The sequence below is a fragment of the Bos taurus genome, chromosome 14 (genome assembly GCF_002263795.3).
Source record: "Bos taurus isolate L1 Dominette 01449 registration number 42190680 breed Hereford chromosome 14, ARS-UCD2.0, whole genome shotgun sequence".
In the NCBI taxonomy this organism is placed as follows: Eukaryota; Metazoa; Chordata; class Mammalia; order Artiodactyla; family Bovidae; genus Bos; species Bos taurus.
This window is the reverse complement of record NC_037341.1, coordinates 16,395,012-16,414,088: the sequence shown is the minus strand read 5'-3', so window position 1 is coordinate 16,414,088 and position 19,077 is coordinate 16,395,012. Positions and strand designations below refer to the sequence as shown.

The 19,077-nt window shown below is 44.6% G+C and overlaps 1 non-coding gene across 1 annotated transcript; it reads right to left on the bottom strand.

Moving 5' to 3' along the window:
• Nucleotides 1–9,983: 9,983 nt before the first annotated feature.
• On the bottom strand, nt 9,984–10,056 carry TRNAG-CCC (transfer RNA glycine (anticodon CCC)). Its single transcript has one exon. It is a non-coding gene; the product is annotated as a tRNA-Gly (tRNA).
• Nucleotides 10,057–19,077: the final 9,021 nt, after the last annotated feature.

The following is a 19,077-nucleotide window of genomic DNA, read 5'->3' as shown; positions in this document are numbered from 1 at the left end:
GCAACTAAATATCCTGAGTGCCTCAACTAAAAGATTCCACATGCCACAAGTAAAGAGTCCACATGCTGCAACTGTAGATTCCATATGCTGTGGCGAAGATCAAAGACCTGTGTTGCAACTAAGACCCAGCACAGCCAAATAAAATATTTTTAAAAAAGATTAGGAATGTGCGGCCCTCATGAAGGGGATTAGTGGTCTTATCAAAGAAATCCCCTAAAGTGCCCTAGCCCCTTCTGCCATGTAAGGATACAATGAGAAGTCAACCATGCTGGCACCCTGATTAGACTCACAGCCTCTAGAACTGCGAGCAATAGATTACTGAGGCTTATTAACTACCTAGTCTGTGGTATTTTGTTACAGCAGCCTGACTATACTAAGGCAAAGGGTCCCTAACCTAGAGTCCTAATACACACTGAGTGTGTATGAGTGTATTTTTCTGGAGAGAGAACCCCTAGCCTATATTATCCGTTTATTCATTTAACAATCTCTGACATTACTTTGCCAACAAAGGTCCATCTAGTCAAGGCTATGGTTTTTCCAGTGGTCATGTATGGATGTGAGAGTTGGACTGTGAAGAAGGCTGAGCGCTGAAGAATTGATGCTTTTGAACTGTGGTGTTGGAGAAGACTCTTGAGAGTCCCTTGGACTGCAAGGAGATGCAACCAGTCCATTCTGAAGGAGATCAGCCCTGGGATTTCTTTGGAGGGAATGATGCTAAAGCTGAAACTCCAGTACTTTGGCCACTTGATGCGAAGAGTTGACTCATCGGAAAAGACTCTGATGCTGGGCGGGATTGGGGGCAGGAGGAGAAGGGGATGACAGAGGATGAGATGGCTGGATGGCATCACTGACTCGATGGACGTGAGTCTGAGTGAACTCTGGGAGTTGGTGATGGACAGGGAGGCCTGGCGTGCTGTGATTCATGGGGTGGCAAAGAGTCGGACACGACTGAGCGACTGAACTGAACTGAGGGACTTACTTGGTGGTCCAGTGGCTAAGACCCTGAGCTCCCAATGCAGGGGGCTTGGGTTCAATCCCTGGTCAGGGAACTAGATCCCACATGCTATAACTAAGAGTTCTCACACTGCAACTAAAAATCCTGCATGTTTCCACAAAGGGTAAAGATCCTGTGTGCTACAGTTAAGACTCAGCACAGCCAAGTATAGTAAATATTAAAAAAAACACCAGTATTATTGTTTTTACCTATTGAGGGCTTACTCTATAACTTCAGGCCCCAGGACAGATGCTGGTAACTGAAACCAGAGTAGCTTCTGCTCTTCTGTAACTTATAGACTCGTGATGGAGAGCAGCAGCAATCAAATGACTGTGCACTTGCAGCTGTGAGTGCTGTCAAGGAGAGGTAGCAGTTCTGAGAGAGCACGTGTGAGCGTTCGTGCGTGCGTGCTCAGTAGCTCGCTCAGCTGTGTCGGATTCCTTGTGACCCCGTTGACTGTAGCCCGCCAGGTTCCTCTGTCATGGGATTTCCCAGGCAAAAATACTAGAGTGGGTTGCCATTTCCTCCTCCAGAGGATCTTCCCAAGGACTCCGGGATTGTACCTGCAGCTCCTGCTTGGCAGGCGGATTCTTCACCATCGAGCCACTTGGGAAGCCCCATGAGAACATGTAATGGGGGAGATTATCTGGTTAAAGGGGACTGGGAGGCTTCCTCAAGGAAGTGTTTTATCCATTCAGTAAGTAGCTCTTGCTATGTGCCGAGCAGCATTCCTGCCCTGGTGATTGAGCAGTGAAGAAAACAAGCTCCTGCGCTCACAGAGCCTGCATTCTGGTGGAGAAGACGGACAGTGGACACATACTGTGTGTGGAAGAATGGTTGCTATTTACCAGGTTGGGGAAGATGGTAGGTGGAGAAATCTTGGGGAGGAGGATCAAGAGTTTTATTTTGGGCATCTTAAATTCGAGATGCTGGTTAGATGTCTAAGAAGAGATGTCAAATAGTTGGATAAAGGCATTCAGGGGAGAGGTTCAGACTGTGAATATAAACTGGGGAGACCTCAGTTAACAGTATTTAAAGGCACAGGACTCAGTGAGATCATTGACTGAATGAGTGTAGACTGAAGATGTGGGGGCCCTAGCCCCGGGAGCTTTTACACTTAGAGGTCAGGAGATGAAGACTCCAGAAAGAGGATGGAAGGAGGGGCTGGTCAGGGTAGGGAGGGGAGAAGACAGGAAAGCTCAGAGAAGAATAATTCAAGAGGGAGTCAGATGTCGCTGACCAATTCAGTAAGCTGAGGACTGAGATGACCACCGGCCTTGGAAAATGGCTTCAGAGCAAGTTCAGAGGAGCGGTGGGGATGAAAGCCTCCTTGAAATGGGCTTAGGAGAGAAAGGGAGGCAGGAGGCAGAGTGGTCTGATGAAAGGAATAGAGAAGAGGGGCTGTCCTGAAGGGGAATGTGGGTCAAGAGGGGGCTGTCCTGATCGTGGCCATCATCCAAGTCTTCCTTCATGATGAACAAACTGACCACTTCAAGTCCCCCAGAGAGACCTCTAGGGACATCAGAGACCTGTCCTCAAGGCCCACCGGTCTCACTCAGGGTGAACACATCTGTGTTTTGACTAGATCCGTCCATCAGTTCATACTGCCTTCCTCAGCATCGACTGGAGGAAAGAAAGCTGGATACTCCAGACGGATAGTCATCCTTTGATACCCATGGGGGATTGGTTCCAGGACTCCCATGGATACCAAGCCCCATGGATGTTCAAATTCCTTATATAAAATGGTGCGATACAGCCGGCCCTCGGTAACTATGGGTTTCACATCAGTGGACTCAACCAACCACTGATGGAAAATTGCAGACTGAAATCCACAGATGGGGAACCCATGGGTAGAATGCTGGGTGTGTTTCATCCAGGTCATAGAGAAGTCTAGGCACCATCCTTAATAGACTCCCTGCTTTTTCGCTTTGTCCCCTTCCCGCCTTTCAGTGTTGTCTCCACAAAGCAGCCAGGGTGATCTTTTAAACATATGAACAGATGATCTCACTTCCTTATTTCAAAACAACTGCCACTACCAGAACTTCACACTAGCTTCAACAGTACTTAAGATAAAATCCAGGACTTCCTTGGTGGCCCAGTTGTTAAGAATCTGCCTGCCAATGCAGGAGACACAGGCTTGATCCCTGGTCTTGGAAGATCCCACATGCCACGGAGCAGCTAAGCCCATGTGTCACAACTACTGAAGTCTTGCTGTCTAGAGCCTGTGCTCCACAACAAGAGAAGCCCCCACAATGAGAAGCCCACACACAGCACCTAGAGAGTAGCTTCCGCTGCTGCAACTAGAGAAAGCCTGTTCACAGCAGTGAAGACCAGCAGAGCCAAGCAGAAATAAATAAGTGACATGCTTTAAAAAAATCAGTGTTCACAAAAAGGGGAAAAGGTAAAATCCACTGTTCTTACTCTGGCCCACAATGCCCTGCAGGGTCTGGTCATGGCTGCCTCTGTGATTCCAGCGCCCCTGCTCCTGGCTGTTTCCTGCCGTGCCTCGCTGGTGAGTTTCTATGCCTGAGAAGGAGGAACTCATTCCTTCCTTAGGGACCTCACATGCTATTTGCTCTAATTTGACCCTTTTCCTGCCCCTTCATATTTTCTCTTGGCTGTCGGCTCCCTGACAGTTCAGCTAATTCTTTCCTGGTCACGTGTCAGAAGCTGCCCGCCCCAGTCAGTATCAGACTGATTCTCCACTTCTCCCTTCACAGCAGTTATCACTTAACTGAAGTGATTTGCTATATTTATTTTGTGTAAAGTCTGTTTTTATCTCCCGTCACTAGACTGTGAGCTCTCTCTGCTTTGCCTAGCATGTTGTCTGCCACTATGTAGGTGCCCAACAAACATGCCTGGAACATTTAATGAAGGAGCAATCCCTGCTACCTCAGGGGTCTGGAAGGTCAGGTTCCCCACTGCCCCCATCTCTGGGTAAGGGTAATGCCGGAAAATTGCTGCTAAATTCTTGCTCTTTGCGTTCTTCCTTTTGACCAGGTTCTGTTCCATTTTCAGATGGTACTGTCCTTTTATAAACAGTACTGTACTGTTTAGGAAAGGTATATAATTCTTATTTAGGTGGTATTATCCTTTTTTCTTTTTCGGTCTCTCAGGCCTCCACTCCACTACTCTTTCACTTTTTGATCTAGAAAGGACATTACAAATGGCAGATAGCAAAGATTATTGTGAGTTGACTTAATCAGTATCACTCTCACACCTTGGTGGGTTCTTCACTCTAGCCTCCTCTTGTAAACATATATTGAAAGCACCTTGTCCTGTGTATCTGCTCGTGACAGTTGGGGAAGGCATTACTTTTTCCTTCTCTCCTCTACACTTGACCATGTAGCCTAGCATCAGAGGGTGATTTCTTTTCGCCCTGTCAGTCCAAAGAGAATGTGGCTCTCGCCATGAGCTATAGCAGGCTTCCATTTGAGCCAGGCTTTTAATAGCATCCGTTTGTTATCAAGGGAGCAGTCGTAGCAGCATCACATGTAGAGTCAATAGGCAGTCTTTCCAATGGTTTCCATGGGGACCTGGAGTTTTAGAGCAATTTCTGGGAAGAACGTTGGAAAGATATTGACGGTAAAAATGTTAATAAAGCCACACTGTTCTGACAGACACCATTTCTAGAAACATGGGTGATATATGAGTCACTTTCCACTCAAGGCCCATGGGGTACAGAGCTGTGTGTGACCTCCTTGGGGCCAGGTACAGAGGAGACCTAGATTCTGCCTGCACTCAGAATACAGGAAAAATCAGGTTTGAGTCTTTAGTCCCCATTATAATTGTGCTTTTGTTAGTCACTTGCTGTGTGACCTTGAGGAAGTCACTTAACCTCTCTGGGCTTTCATTGCTTCACTTAAGAAAGAGTTATTTTGTTCTTCCCTGGTGGTCCAGTGGTTAAATATCTGTCTGCCAATGCAAGGGACAAAAGGTCGATCCTTAGTCTTGGAAGATCCCAAATGCCACAGAGCAACTTAAGCTCCACAATCACTGAAGCCTGCACACCTAGGCCCTGTGGTCTCCAAAAAGAGAAGCCACTGCAATGAGAAGCCCATGCACCACAACTGGAGAGTAGCCACCATTCACTGCAACTGGAGAAAGCCTGCACACACACACACACACACACACACACACACACACACAAAAGGCTGATGTTCGAAGCCCTCTCTGAGAGGTGTTGATTCAGTAAGCATACACACACACACACACACACACACAAAAGGCTGATGTTCGAAGCCCTCTCTGAGAGGTGTTGATTCAGTAAGCATACCAGTCAGGCAACAGAAATCATTCTTGCTGCTTGAAGCCAAAAAGGGTTTGATTCAAATCACAGAGAAGGGAGGCAAACATTTGGAGAGGGGATCATTGGGTGTAGCGGCCAGAGATGCTTCACACATATCCTTTGGTGCCTAGATCCGGGAATTCTGGCAGCACTGTCATAGCTTACGGCATTCTTCAGGACAGGAGGTCAGCATCACCAGGTGGTGTCTCTCAGCTGGTGCTGTGCCTGCCTTCAACAGGCCATTTATTCTACCTTCCAGAAGATCAGCTACTTCCGGGTTATGAGGAGCATGGTAAAACCAGAGAATCCTAAGGCACCGACTCATTGACTTACTCCTTTTGCTGTAGGTGGATTCATGATCAGAAGTAATGCTGGCTTTGGGACTTCCCTGGTGGTCCAGTGGTTAAGAATCCACTTTGCAATGCAAGGGATGTGGGTTTGATCCCTGGTTGGGGAACTAAGAGCCCATGTTACATGGGGCAGCTAAGCCCACAAGCCACAACTAGAGAGCCCATGCACTGCAAGGGAAGATCCGCTTGATGCAGTGAAGATCCTGTGTACTACAACTAAACCCAAAGCAGCCAAAGAAATAAATGCTGCTCTTGCGTTTAGTTGCTCAGTCATGTCTGACTCTCTGCAGCCCCATGGACTGCAGCACGCCAGGCCCCTCTGTCCATGGAATTCTCCACGCAAGAATACTGGAGTGGGTTGCCATTTCCTTCCCCAGAGGATCTTCCTGCCCCAGGGATCCTGTGTTTTCTACATTGGCAGGCAGATTCTTTACCACTGAGCCACCAGGGAAGCCCAAATAAGTCAATAAGTAAATATATATATATATATATATATATATATATATATATATGTAATGTTGGCTTTAAGTAAGTCACTTCATTTTTTCTTAAATTTATTTTTAATTGGAGGATAATTGCTTTATAATATTGGAGTAAGTCACTTTAACTCACTGTACTTATTTACAGGAATCTCCAATGCCAAATTCTAGACACTGTGACATTCCATTTCATAGTTCCCTATAATCTGACAGTGGTTATATTTCCAGATAAACAATTCAGTTAATAGTCAACCTGCTTATTCCTGATGCTATTAAATGTCAGGAGAACTTACATATCACAAGGACTTTTATTTCAAAGCTTGGAGCACAGGATGCACTTCTTAAATACCTAAAGCATTAGTCATTTTTAAGTAAACAGAATTACAAAGAAATGTTGCTGAACTTGATTACATAATTATCTCATTACAGGAAATAATTATTTTGGTCAGTTCTGAAAAACATCAACCCTTACAGGAATTATGCCAGAATAAAGTATGTACCTGGACCCTTTAGCAAGTATTGAAGGAAAAGCCAAGAGTTGCTTTCCATGATTACCTCAGGGTGAAACAAAAAATGATATTTAGCTCATCCTTTAAAAATGTCACTTTAAAGTGATGATCCTTTCATTTTCCCAACCTCTTAGTTCTGTAACTTAAATGATGTTGCCGGCTATTAAACTTCTAGGCATCTTGGAAATTTTCAAAAATAAAAAAAAATCAATTTGTTTCAAACTCTGTGGAAGGCAATCCCAAATCACTGCCTATAGTGAGTGTAGCCATGAAATTAAAAGATACTTGTTCCTTGGAAGAAAAGCTATGACTAACCTAGACAGCATATTAAAAAGTACAGACATCATTTTGCCGACAAAAGTCTATATAGTCAAAGCTATGATTTTTCCAATAGTCGTGTACAGATGTGAGAGTTGGACTGTAAAGAAAGCTGAGCACCGAAGAACTGATGCTTTCCAACTGTGGTGCTAGAGAAGACTCTTGCGAGTCCCTTGGACACTAAGGAGATCAAACCAGTCAGTCCCTGAATATTCGTTGGAAGGACTGAAGCTGAAGCTCCAATACTTTGGTCACGTGATGTGAAGAGCTGATTCACTGGAAAGGACCCTGATGCTGGGAAAGATTGAGGGCAGGAGAAGAGGGCCACAGATGATGAAATGGTTGGATGGCATCACTGATTCAATGGACTTTCGTCTGAGCAAACTCCAGGAAATGGTGAAGAACAGGGAAGCCTGGCGTGCTGCCGTTCTTGGAGTCACAAAGAGTTGGACACAACCTAGTTGAACAACAACATGGAAGAAAACTTCAGGAAGCTATGAAAACATATGAAGCTTATGTTTCTTAGGCTGACTGGTAATGTTTTTACTCTTTATCTTAAGTTTATATTCTTTCACATGTATTAAATATTTAGTAAGATTAAATTTAAAAAGCAAGTGGAAAAACTGTGTATTGAAAGAGAAGATAATGGTGACTTCTGTGGTGGTCTAGTTGCTAAGACTCTGTGCTCCCTGTGCAGGGGACTGAGTTTGATCCCTGGCTAGGGAACTAGATCTCCCACATGCAGCAACTAAGAGTTTGCATGTTGCAACCAAAGAATTCTGTATGCTGCAACGAAGATCCAGCACAGCCAAATAAATACTTAAAAATAGATAAAAGTCAATCCATCTTTACTTTGGAAGGACCCTAGAACATATATGTATTTGCTGCCTTTGTGTCTTGGTTAAAGAAAAAAAGAGAGAGAGAGAAAATAGGTATATATTTGCTTGTATTTGTACAGAATATAAAGAATATCCAATATCCCAAAGAAACTGGTGATAGTAGTGGGCTCTGGAGAGGAGAGCTGGGTGGCTGGCATTAGAGGAAGAGGGGAAACTCCATCATATATCCTTTTGTGTTTTTAAGAGTCATGAGCCTCCTTTGCTGTACACTTGAAACTAACACAACATTGTCAATCGACTTGTTACCGAAAAGTATGCATGGGGGTCTGGCTGCTTGCCGTGGCTGCTCACTGCAGCTGCTTGCCGCTCAAAAGCCAATAAACAGGCCAGGTTGGTGGAAAGGCAAGTTTACTTTATTTCAGATGCTGGCAGCTAGGGAAGGGTGGCAGACATCTGTCCAAAGGCCGACTTCCCCCCAGCCCCCAGCACACCCCCACAACAAGCAGTGGGGGAGAGCTTTTATAGACAGAGTAGGGGAGTTTACATGCACAAGCAGCACAGTCATCTCTAACAGTCATCTTCAAATTAGTCATCACTGGTCTGACCAGCATCATCTTGCTTGTTTTAGGTACAGTTAATCTTCAGTTCCGGGGTGCATTTGTTCCCATTTCCTTGCAACTAAAGAATTCCACATGCCGCAACTAAGACCCAACACAGCCAGATAAATGAGGAAACATTTTAAAATGCATTGTGGCAGCTCATATTCTGGGTACAGTCTGGTCATCATGTAGTTAACTTTTCTACCTGGTGTTCTAGTATCTATAGTACAGCTCACAGGATATAGATCAGAATATTCTCTATAGCCCTTGAGAAAGAACTAAAGATTCTTGATTGTGCTTAATGATAACATTACTATTATTTAGTCTCCTTTGACTGTTTTCTTTTGTTTCCACATTTCCACATTTCTCTGATTAAACTTATTCTTTGACTTAAGTTTTCCACAGGCAAAAGGCATGCAGAGAACATGTGGTGGTGGGCGCAAGGACTGTGTGGTCCTGCTCCATTTCAAACTGTACCCCTATCAAAAACAAAAAAAGTTGTGAGCCCCATCAATAATTTTACTCATTAATAAATAAAACAAATAATATTTTATTCAAAATATTGAAAATAAATAAGATTAAAATATATATAAATCATACCTTCCCTCACTCACACATTTACCCCCATGATCTTTTTTTTTTAAAATAAGCAAAAGCAGAGCTTTTAACAATTGCATCCTCAGGTGTTCTCTGGAGTGAAAGTGGGGTTGACCAGCAGCACGGGAAGCCAGAATGTGTGACACACACTTAGAGAACTTGACAGCAATGTCCATATGCTGAGACTGAGTAATGAGGAAACATGCCTCCAATTGTTTTCCTATTATACCGATCTTAGCTTTCTGTTCAGCAGTGCTAACCTTTGATTTGGCTGCTGGGAGTAAAGGTGAGACCTTTAAAGAGCTGCTTGCGCTTATGAGGAATGTGTTTTGGTGCCTTATATGGCTTTGAGCTGCAGCCTGGGGGCAGAAACGCTCAGAAAGCATGAGCTCATGCAGAGTGAAAACCTTCTTAGTAGATAGATCACTCTTGAACTTCTTTTAAGAATCTTAAAATAACCCCTTGTGGGAACTCGTCATGATAGCCAACATTTATTGGGCTCTCCGTTTGTACGAGCGCAGGTCAAAGCTACTGCCTGTATATGAACTGATTCATCCTCACAACAACCATATGAAGTAGGGATTGTTATTATCTATGGCTCAAATGAGGAAACGGGTATGGGCAACGTTCCCCAAGGAGCACAGTCAACACGCACATGAACGTCATCTGAACCTGGGTCTGGCTCCAGGATTGCTACCCGCTGAGACGAAGATCCAGTCGCATTGGAATAAATCCAAATGCGGAATTAGAGCATTGCTTCTCCTGCTGGTCTTGGGACTGAGATGCTGAGTGGATTATAGAAGTGAGAGCCCGGGGAAGTAATGGGGTGGCCTGTATTCGGAATGCGGTGTGTCTTTACAATATGAGAGCCTTGAGAGCAAGATGAGATTTAGGGCTTAATCATCTTTTAAAAAATTTATTTGGCTGCACCGGGTCTTAGCTGTGGCACGCGGGATCTTCCGTTTTCGTTGTGGCAGGCAGGATCTTTAGTTGAGGCATGTGGGATCTGGTTCCCTGACCAGGGATCAAACCTGGGCCGCCTGCATTGGGAGCACAGAGTCTTAGCCACTGGACCACCAGGGACATCCCATCAGGGCTTAATCTTATAATAAAAAAAAGGGTGGGGGGGGCTCTGGGGGCAAGCTCTTCAACAGGGGAGGGATGTGGGGAAACTAGCATTGTGTAGTGTGTCCTTGGACTGTGATTGGCAGGTGGGGGTTGGCAGAGGGGAGACCAAAGGAAAGAGGCCTCTGCGTGCAGACAGAAGAGGGTCAGGACTAGGGAGGCCTTCGTGGAAATGGGAGGGAGGATGGATATGGAAGATTTTGTCTTGAGGACTTGGTGGGGCTCATACCAGTTGAAAGCTGAAGAGGAAGCAAGGAGATAAGAACATGCTTAAGATGCTCTGTCATCCAGGGGTCGGTGGAGGAGGTGCTTCATCCTGCTTTTACATCCAAGTGCACTTAATGCTTCTGTTCAGGGCTCCCTGAGTTTCTCATTTGCAAAACAGTTCTCCTAGAAGCTGTAGCAGCTGCTGTCAGTCCCTCCCTCCCATCGGGTGCCCATCGCCCCTTACTCTTTCTCACCTGAATGAAGCCCTGGTGCATCCATGAAGGGCTTTCCTTGGTCCTGGTGCACTTGACCCTGGCTCAGGCAGGCTGGATACAGGAAGGAGTTAACACACCCAGAGCAGCCTTCAGTGTCTGCTGATATGCCGGAGCTGGTGGATAAAGACTTCTGCTTTCTTTCTCCTCAAAGGGCACAGCTCCGAGTGGGGTGCTGCACCTTCTCCCAAGGGTACCCAGCAGGGTGAAGCCCCCACTATCTGCTCATTGCCTTCACAGTGACCTTCCCCTTTGCCTCTTCCACCTCACCTCTCCACTCCAGGCCACTGCTTGCTAGGATCACCTCTCAGATAAACCACCTGTACCCCAGCCCCCAGTCTCAGTTCCTCCTTTGGGGGAACCCAACCTAAGACTTAGCAGCAGCAGCAGCAACCTAAGACAGTTGAAAGATGGTATGTCGAGGTCGCTCAGTCATGTCCAACTCTTTGTGACCCCATGGACTGTAGCCCTCCAGGCTCCTCTGTCCATGGGATTTTTCTGGCAAAAATAGTATAGTGAGTTGCCATTTCCTTCTCCAGAGGATCTTCCCAACCCAGGGATCGAACCCAGGTCTCCCTCATTGTAGGCAGATTCTTTACCATCTGAACCATCAGGGAAGCCCTGAGAGGTTATTTCACTTGTTTAAGCTCACAGATCCAGTCTGTAGGAAATCTAGGATTTTAATTCAGCTCTCCTAAATCCAGTGGGCTCCTGATGTTCTCTGATACTAACCAGTCTTTGTATTCACTGTAATGTCTCCCCGGATCTTTTTACACGTTTGGCTTTCCTACTAGAGTCTGGCCTATTAGACACCAGTATAAACTCATAAAAGGCAGGAAGTATGGTCTGGATAATTTAGTACCCAAGACCAACAAGACTTGTGTCTTTCAGAGACAGATGCTCAGTGAGGATTTGTTGAAAGGAAGAGGCAGAGCAAAAGGCGGAGGTGGCATAGGCACTGGGGATGCGACACAGGAGCATGAATGAGAGCCTGCAGGCATCATGTGATGGGGCTCGAGAGTCGCTGCCTTAAAGGAGACCATGGTTAGGCTGTCAGGCAGAAGATCCAGAGGAGGCACAATGGTGAGCAGAACACTTGGTAGAGAACTCAAAAATCCGTTTCCTTGGAAATCACTGATGAGGAAAGCCATTCCTAATGAAATAGTCCTTTTCAGTGCATGAATCTTTGAAGGAGAGTTTTGGTTTTTTCTTATTTGTTTATGTTAAAGCACTTTATTTATTTAATTTTCGGCTGTGTTTGGTCTCCGTTGCTTTTCTCTAATTGCATCGATCAGGGGGCTACTCTTTAGTTGCGGGCTTCTCTTGGTGGTGGCTTATCTTGTTGTGTAGCACAGGCTCTCAGGCACACGGGCTTCAGTAACTGTGGCAGGTGAGCTCAGTCGTTGTGGCTCCCTGGTTCTAGAGCACAGGCTCAGTGGTTGTGGCTTAGTTGCTCCACACCATGTGGGATCTTCCCGGATCAGGGATCAAACCCATGTCTCTTGCACTAACAGGCTGATTCTTTACCACTACCTCCAGGGAGGCCCTATATTTTGTTTTTAATATAAGATGAGTAATGTTAGCTTTGTAGAAAAAACATAGGATGGATTCTATCCAAGAATAAATTCTACAAATCAGATACTTAGGGCAGTATTTTTCAAATGATGTTCTCCAAGGCAGTAGGATGTCTCAGGAACTCTCTTAGAAGCCTCTTCAAGAAGAGGTTATATCATAATAATGATTAATACTTACTGAGCTTTAAATCTGTTTTTTTTTTTTTTTGCCATCCCACGTGGTTTATGGGATCTTAACTCCTCAAGCAGGGTTTGAACTGTGGTCCCTGGCAGTGAAAGTGCTGAGTCCTAACCACTGGTCTGCCAAGGAATTCCTAATACTTGCTAAATCATGGGCCAAGCCCTAGGCTGTGTCTTGGGCTGCATTATCTCAGTTCATTCTCCCAGTTACCCTTTGATAGGTACTACTGTCATCCCTGGCTCACAGATGACAAAGCTGATGCTCAAAGAGGTCACTCAGCTAAGTAAGACCTAGTGGGATTTAGCCCCTGGGCTATTTGACTCTGGAGCCCGTGATCTTCACAGGTAAGGCTATAGGTACCCTCCTCCCCACCCCTTGGCCAACCATATGCTCGCTCCATCAGAACTGAAACTCAGATTTTGACCTTATGGGGCACAACCTGGGGAATGGGAACCACACCGTTGGCTGGGGGCTGGGAGAGAGTGCATTAAAGTGTGCCATACTTTGACCGCCTTCTCTACAATTCTCAGAGCTTTGCTTTCTTATTGTGCTGGGGAGTTTTAAAATGCATTCTGATGAATTCGGTCTGCTCTTTTGGTACACAAGGGGGAGCATTTAGCACAGGAATGGGAATAAGATCGCTACAGGGAGTGAGTTCTTGTTCTTTGCAAGAAAGAGTTTCTCTTTCTCTCTTAATAGGATTTCCTAAGAATGAAGACAGTTTTCTACCTAATCCCAATATTGTTATTATGATGTCCAAGAAATTAATATTGATGAAACCACGTAATCTATATGTAACATAATCTATATCCAGATTTTTCCAAATGTTGCCAAGATGCCTTTTATAGCTTTTTCTTTTGTAAAACTTTTCTGTTTTTTCCCCCATAAAGTATGTTTATTTTTTGGCTGCACCAGATCTGAGATGTAGCATGTGGGATCTTCAGTTTTCATTGCAGTACGTGGGGTCTTTAGTTGCAGCATGGGAACTCGAAGCTGCAGCATGTGGGGTCTAGTTCCCTGATCAGGGATTGAACCTGGGCCCCCTGCATTGGGAGTGCATGGAGTCTTAGCCCCTGGACCGCCAGGGAAGTCCCTCTTTTTCTATTTTTGATCCAGAATCAATTTTGTATTCTCTTAATCCTAGACCGTAGTCATTTTTCTGAAATATTTTGGTGTAAAATGTTCATGATTTTTCCTGACTATTTGCTATTCCATGACGCTGATTTGCTGTGATTCATTAATAAATTTCTCTTCAGTTATTCCTGTTAGAAGCATAACATGGTGTCATGTGGGACTTTTCCTTTCTCAATTTTGACTCAGGTACTGATTCAATAGATATCAGATTGCAATTATATGAGACCGATAATCATATATGGAATTTGTCAAGTGTCACAGAGCAGGTTCCCTGATGGAGATTTTTGTACAGGAGGTTTATTGAGAGTGCTGGAGATCAACATCTATGGAGGAAGTGGGACTGGGCCGAAGGGATAGTTGAACTTCAATGCAGTCACTACAAAGGCCTCAGCCGGCCCTCCACTGGCTCAAGCTGAGATCGTCTTGCAGAATTGTTCTGTACTGGGGCGTGGAGATGATTGGGTCTTTTTGCCTCTCCAGGGACCAGTCATTGGATGCGGCTTACCCCTGGGAAGTGGCCATGACCTTGGGTGAGGTAGTTAGCTTAGATCAATTTTCACAGAGATTCGGGGTGAAAATGAGGGCCTCAGTCCTGTGGGCAGAGACCACAGCATCCACTACAGCAGGGGAACTCTCATGAATCTGTCATGCAAGTCCTAGATCCCCGCAGCCAGACTGAATACACAGGTGTGTGTGTGGAGCCGGGAGGAGGCTGGGAGGAGGTGGAGAGAGCATTGCATCTGGGACTCCTCCCTCCATCCCCAGAGGAAAGGCCTCGGTTCTGCCTCCTTTTCTGAAAGTATATGATGGGGGCTTCCTCAGGTCTACATATTGAACTTGAAGTACTTTTTCTTTTTTATAATTGGAGACAAGAAAAACCAGTTGGGTGGCCTGTGGCCGCAGGAAAGAAGGTGGTCTTTGGTCTTGCTCTCCCAGGGTTTGTTGGAGCAAAGGATGAGAGAGGGTTTCCTAGGACTCAAATGTGAGTCACTTGGGAGAGAACTAGGCTAGAGCTATTTTAAAAAAAAAAAAAAAAAAAATATTTTTTTTAAAGCCTCTAAGACTTACAAAAAGTTGTAAAAATAAAACAGAGAGTTCCCGTGTGCCCTTCACCCAGTTTTCCCCAGTGATAATTGTATTTTCAAAACTAGGAAATTGACATTGGTACAAGGTTATGAACTAAACAGACTTTTTTGGTTTTCATCCATTTTCACATGCACTTGTGTGTGTTACTGTGCAATTAAAAAAAATTTTTTTTTTTAATGTGGACCAGAGTCTTTTCAGAGAAGGCAATGGCACCCCACTCCAGTACTCTTGCCTGGAAAATCCCATGGACGGAGGAGCTTGGTAGGCTATAGTCCATGGAGTTGCGAAGAGTCGGACATGACTGAACGACTTCACTTTCACTTTTCACTTTCATGCATTGGAGAAGGAAATGGCAACCCACTCCAGTGTTCTTGCCTGGAGAACCTCAGGGACGGGGGAGCCTGGTGGGCTGCCGTCTATGGGGTCGCACAGAGTCGGACACGACTGAAGTGACTTAGCAGCAGCAGCAGAGTATTTTATTGAATTTGTTATAATATTGCTTCTGCTTAATGTTTTGGTTTTTTGGCCCCTGAAGTATGTGGGGTCTTAGCTTCCTGACCAGGGATTGAAACCATCCACCCCTGCCCTGGAAGGCAAAATGTTAACCATTAGACTGCCAAGGAGGTGGGAAATTTAATCACAAGTACAGATTTGTGATTTGTGTATCACCATCACAATCAGGATACTGATTTACTAGTAAGAAGCTCTCTCACTCTGCATCTTTCTGGTCAGACCCTTCCGCCAACCCTATTCCCTGGCAATCACTGATCTAGTCTCCATCACTATAACTTTATCATTTCAAGAGTGTTACACAGTAGGATCATGCAGGATGTAACCTTTTGAGGTTGGCTTTTCTCACTAGCAGAAATAACAGCCTTGAGTTCTAGCCATGTTGTTGCTTGTATCAATAGTTCTTTATTTTTTGTATCTTAGTAATATTTAATCATATACCTATACATAGTTTATACATTCCCAGCAGGAGTCACTTAAATCCTGCCCATTGGACTTCCTCAGGTGAGAAATGATGAAGAAACTCAAATGATGAAGTTTGAACAGAAAGGACTGTCGGGGAACCAGGGGCGCGGTGGCAGCTGGGATGGAATGCTTCATACTTCTCCGTTGTCCTGAGAATTAAAACTGGAGAGGTCCCCAGAGAGGGAGATCTCCAAAGATCCCATGAAACAGTGGACAAGCAAGAAGCAGTTTATAGCTTCAAAGTCCAGTGAACTTAAGACAGTGCCAGTCACAAGCCAATTAAAGTATTTCCAGACATAACCATTTACCTCTGTCACTTTGACATGGGATCCAAAACAGCAGCTACTGAGTGGGGGAGGAACTGCGACAGAGTAGTGGAAGAGAGAAGAAATTGCGTAGGAAACCCCCTCCTCCCCTCCACCTTGCACTGAACTGCTGGCTCTATCTGGGAATAGGGGAGAAAGTGTTGGGATGAAACTGAATTGTTGATTAATATAATGACCTGACACATTGAATTACTCTATTAAGACCATGTTTGTGACCTGATGTGGCATCAAACTGTCATTACTTGGAAGTGGCCAGAGCAGACAAGGTCCAGCAATAGTTGTCATCTAGAGGCAAGGACAAGCTCCTTTCTTCTCCTACTGCCCCTCTCTCCAAATGAGTTCATTTTAGAGGGATGGTGGGAGAAAAACAAAATATATTTTGATTATGTCTGCCACCAGTTACATAAATAACTTGGAAATAAACATCTTTTATACATAAGCCATTTTTTTCTTTTATAGTATAATTTCTTTCGAGCAAATTCCTGGAAACGGGGTTTGGATATTTTTATGGCATGGGCATGGATATTTTTATGATTCTCAAAACATATTTCCAAATTGCTTTTCTAAAGTTTTGTACCAACTTACATTCCCACCAGATAATACGTGGAAGTTTAGTATCATTCGATTGTTAGCATAATGATGTTTAAATGCTATTTCATGTTTGAAATAAAAATATATATATATATATATTCTGGATATTAACTCCTTACCAGATACATGATTTGCAAACGTTTTCTCTCATTCCATAGGCTGACTTCTCACTCTACTGATTCTGTCTTTTTATGTACATAATTTTAAAGTGTGATGTAGTCTCATTGTCTGCTTTTGTTTTTCTCGCCTGTACTTTTGGTGTCACACTCAAGAAGTCATTGCCAAGTCCAGTGTCATAAAGCTTTGCCCTGTGTTTTCTTCTAGGAGTTTTATAGTTTTTATTTTTTAGATCTTCGACCCATTTTGAGTTAATTTTTGTGTATGGTTTAAGAAAAGGTTCTAACTTCACTCTTTTCCCTGTGGACATCTACTTTCCTCAACATCATTTATTGAAGAAACTCTTCTTTCCCCTTTCACAAAAAACTGTGGAAAATTCTTGAAGAGATGGGAATACCAGACCACCTTGACTGCAAGGAGATCCAATCAGTCCATCCAAAAGGAGACCAGTCCTGGGTGTTCATTGGAAGGACTGCTGCTGAGGCTAAAACTCCAATACTTTGGCCACCTCACGCAAAGAGTTGACTCATTGGAAAAGACCCTGATGCTGGGAGGGATTGGGGGCAGGAGGAGAAGGGGATGACAGAGGATGACATGGCTGGATGGCATCACCGACTCGATGCGCATGAGTTTGGGTGAACTCTGGGAGTTGGTGATGGACAGGGAGGCCTGGCATGCTGCAGTTCATGGGGTCGCAAAGAGTCGGACACAACTGAGCGACTGAACTGAACTGAACTGAACTTACCTGCCTCCTGAGAAATCTGTATGCAGGTCAGGAAGCAACGGTTAGAAGCAACAATTTAGAACTAATGAACTGCTTCCAAATTGGGAAAGGAGTACATCAAGGCTGTATACTGTCACCCTGCTTATTTAACTTCTATGCAAAGTACATCATGCAAAATGCCAGGCTGGATGAAGCACAAGCTGAAATCAAGATTGCTGGGAGAAATACCAATAACCTCAGATATGCAGATGACACCACCCTTATGGCAGAAAGCGAAGAGGAATTGAAGAGCCTCTTGATGAAAGTGGAAGAGGAGAATGAAAAAGCTGGCTTAAAACTCAGTATTCAAAAAACTAAAATCATGGCATCTGGTTCCATCACTTCATGGCAAATAGATTGGCAAACAATGGAAACAGTGACAGACTTTATTTTCTTGGGCTCCAAAATCACTGCAGATGGTGACTGCAGCCACGAAATTAAAAGACACTTGCTCCTTGGAAGAAAAGCTATGACCAACCTAGAGAGCATATTAAAAAGCAGAGACATTACTTTGTTGACAAAGTTGTGTCTAGTCAAAGCTTTGGGTTTTCCAGTAGTCATGTATGGATGTGAGAGTTGGACCATAAAGAAGGCTGAGTGCTGAAGAATTGATGCTTTTGAACTGTGGTGTTGGAGAAGACTCTTGAGAGTCCCTTGGACTGCAAGCAGATCCAACCAGTCCATCCTAAAGGAGATCAGTCCTGAATGTTCGTTGGAAGGACTGATGCTGAAGCTGAAGCTCCAATACTCTGGGCACCTGATACGAAGAACTGACTCATTGGAGAAGACCCTGATGTTGGGAAAGACTGAAGACAGGAGAAGGGGATGACAGGGAATGAGATGATTGGATGGCATCACCAACTCGATGGACATGAGTTTGAGCAAGCTCCAGGAGTTGGTGATGGACAGGGAAGCCTGGTGTGCTGCAGTCCATGGGATTGCAAAGAGTTGAACACGACTGAGGGACTGAACTGAACTGATTAGCAACCTTGTCAAAAATCATCAGTTGTTGTTATTTTTTAATTGATGGACACATATGAATAATAACCAGATCACAGAATTCTTTTGTAAAGTAGACTTGGGGACAAATAATGACTTTTTGAATGAGGTGGTGAGATCCAAATAAAAAACACAAAAATGTGAATAAAACTCGAGACCACTGGATAGAGACCTTTTTCTTAAGTTGTCATCAGTGCCGAGGGGAAAGTGGATTGACAATCTAATTCACCAAATTAGTGATTACTGAGTGCCTACTCAGAGAAGGCAATGGCACCCCACTCCAGTACTTTGCCTGGAAAATCCCATGGATGGAGAAGCCTGATAGGCTGCAGTCCATGGGGTCTCGAAGAGTCAGATACAACTGAGCGACTTCACTTTCACTTTTCACTTTCATGCATTGGAGAAGGAAATGGCAACCCACTCCAGTGTTCTTGCCTGGAGAATCCCAGGGACGGGGGAGCCTGGTGGCTGCCGTCTATGGGGTCACACAGAGTCAGACACGACTGAAGTGACTTAGCAGCAGCAGCAGCAGAGTCCCTACTATATAGGCATTAACCAGGCCAAGGGAATACAGTTGTGCGTAAGAGACCAGTCCTTGCTATGTGTGTTTCTGTATAGAATCTCATTTTCCATTAGCAGCATCAAGAAAAATGTGTGTGCCTGCCCTCCCTCTGCTAGGAATTTGAAGAGGTAAAAGAGACTGTGAGATGCTGTCCATGCTCAAGGGCCCATGTGAGCTTGTTCTTACCAAGGC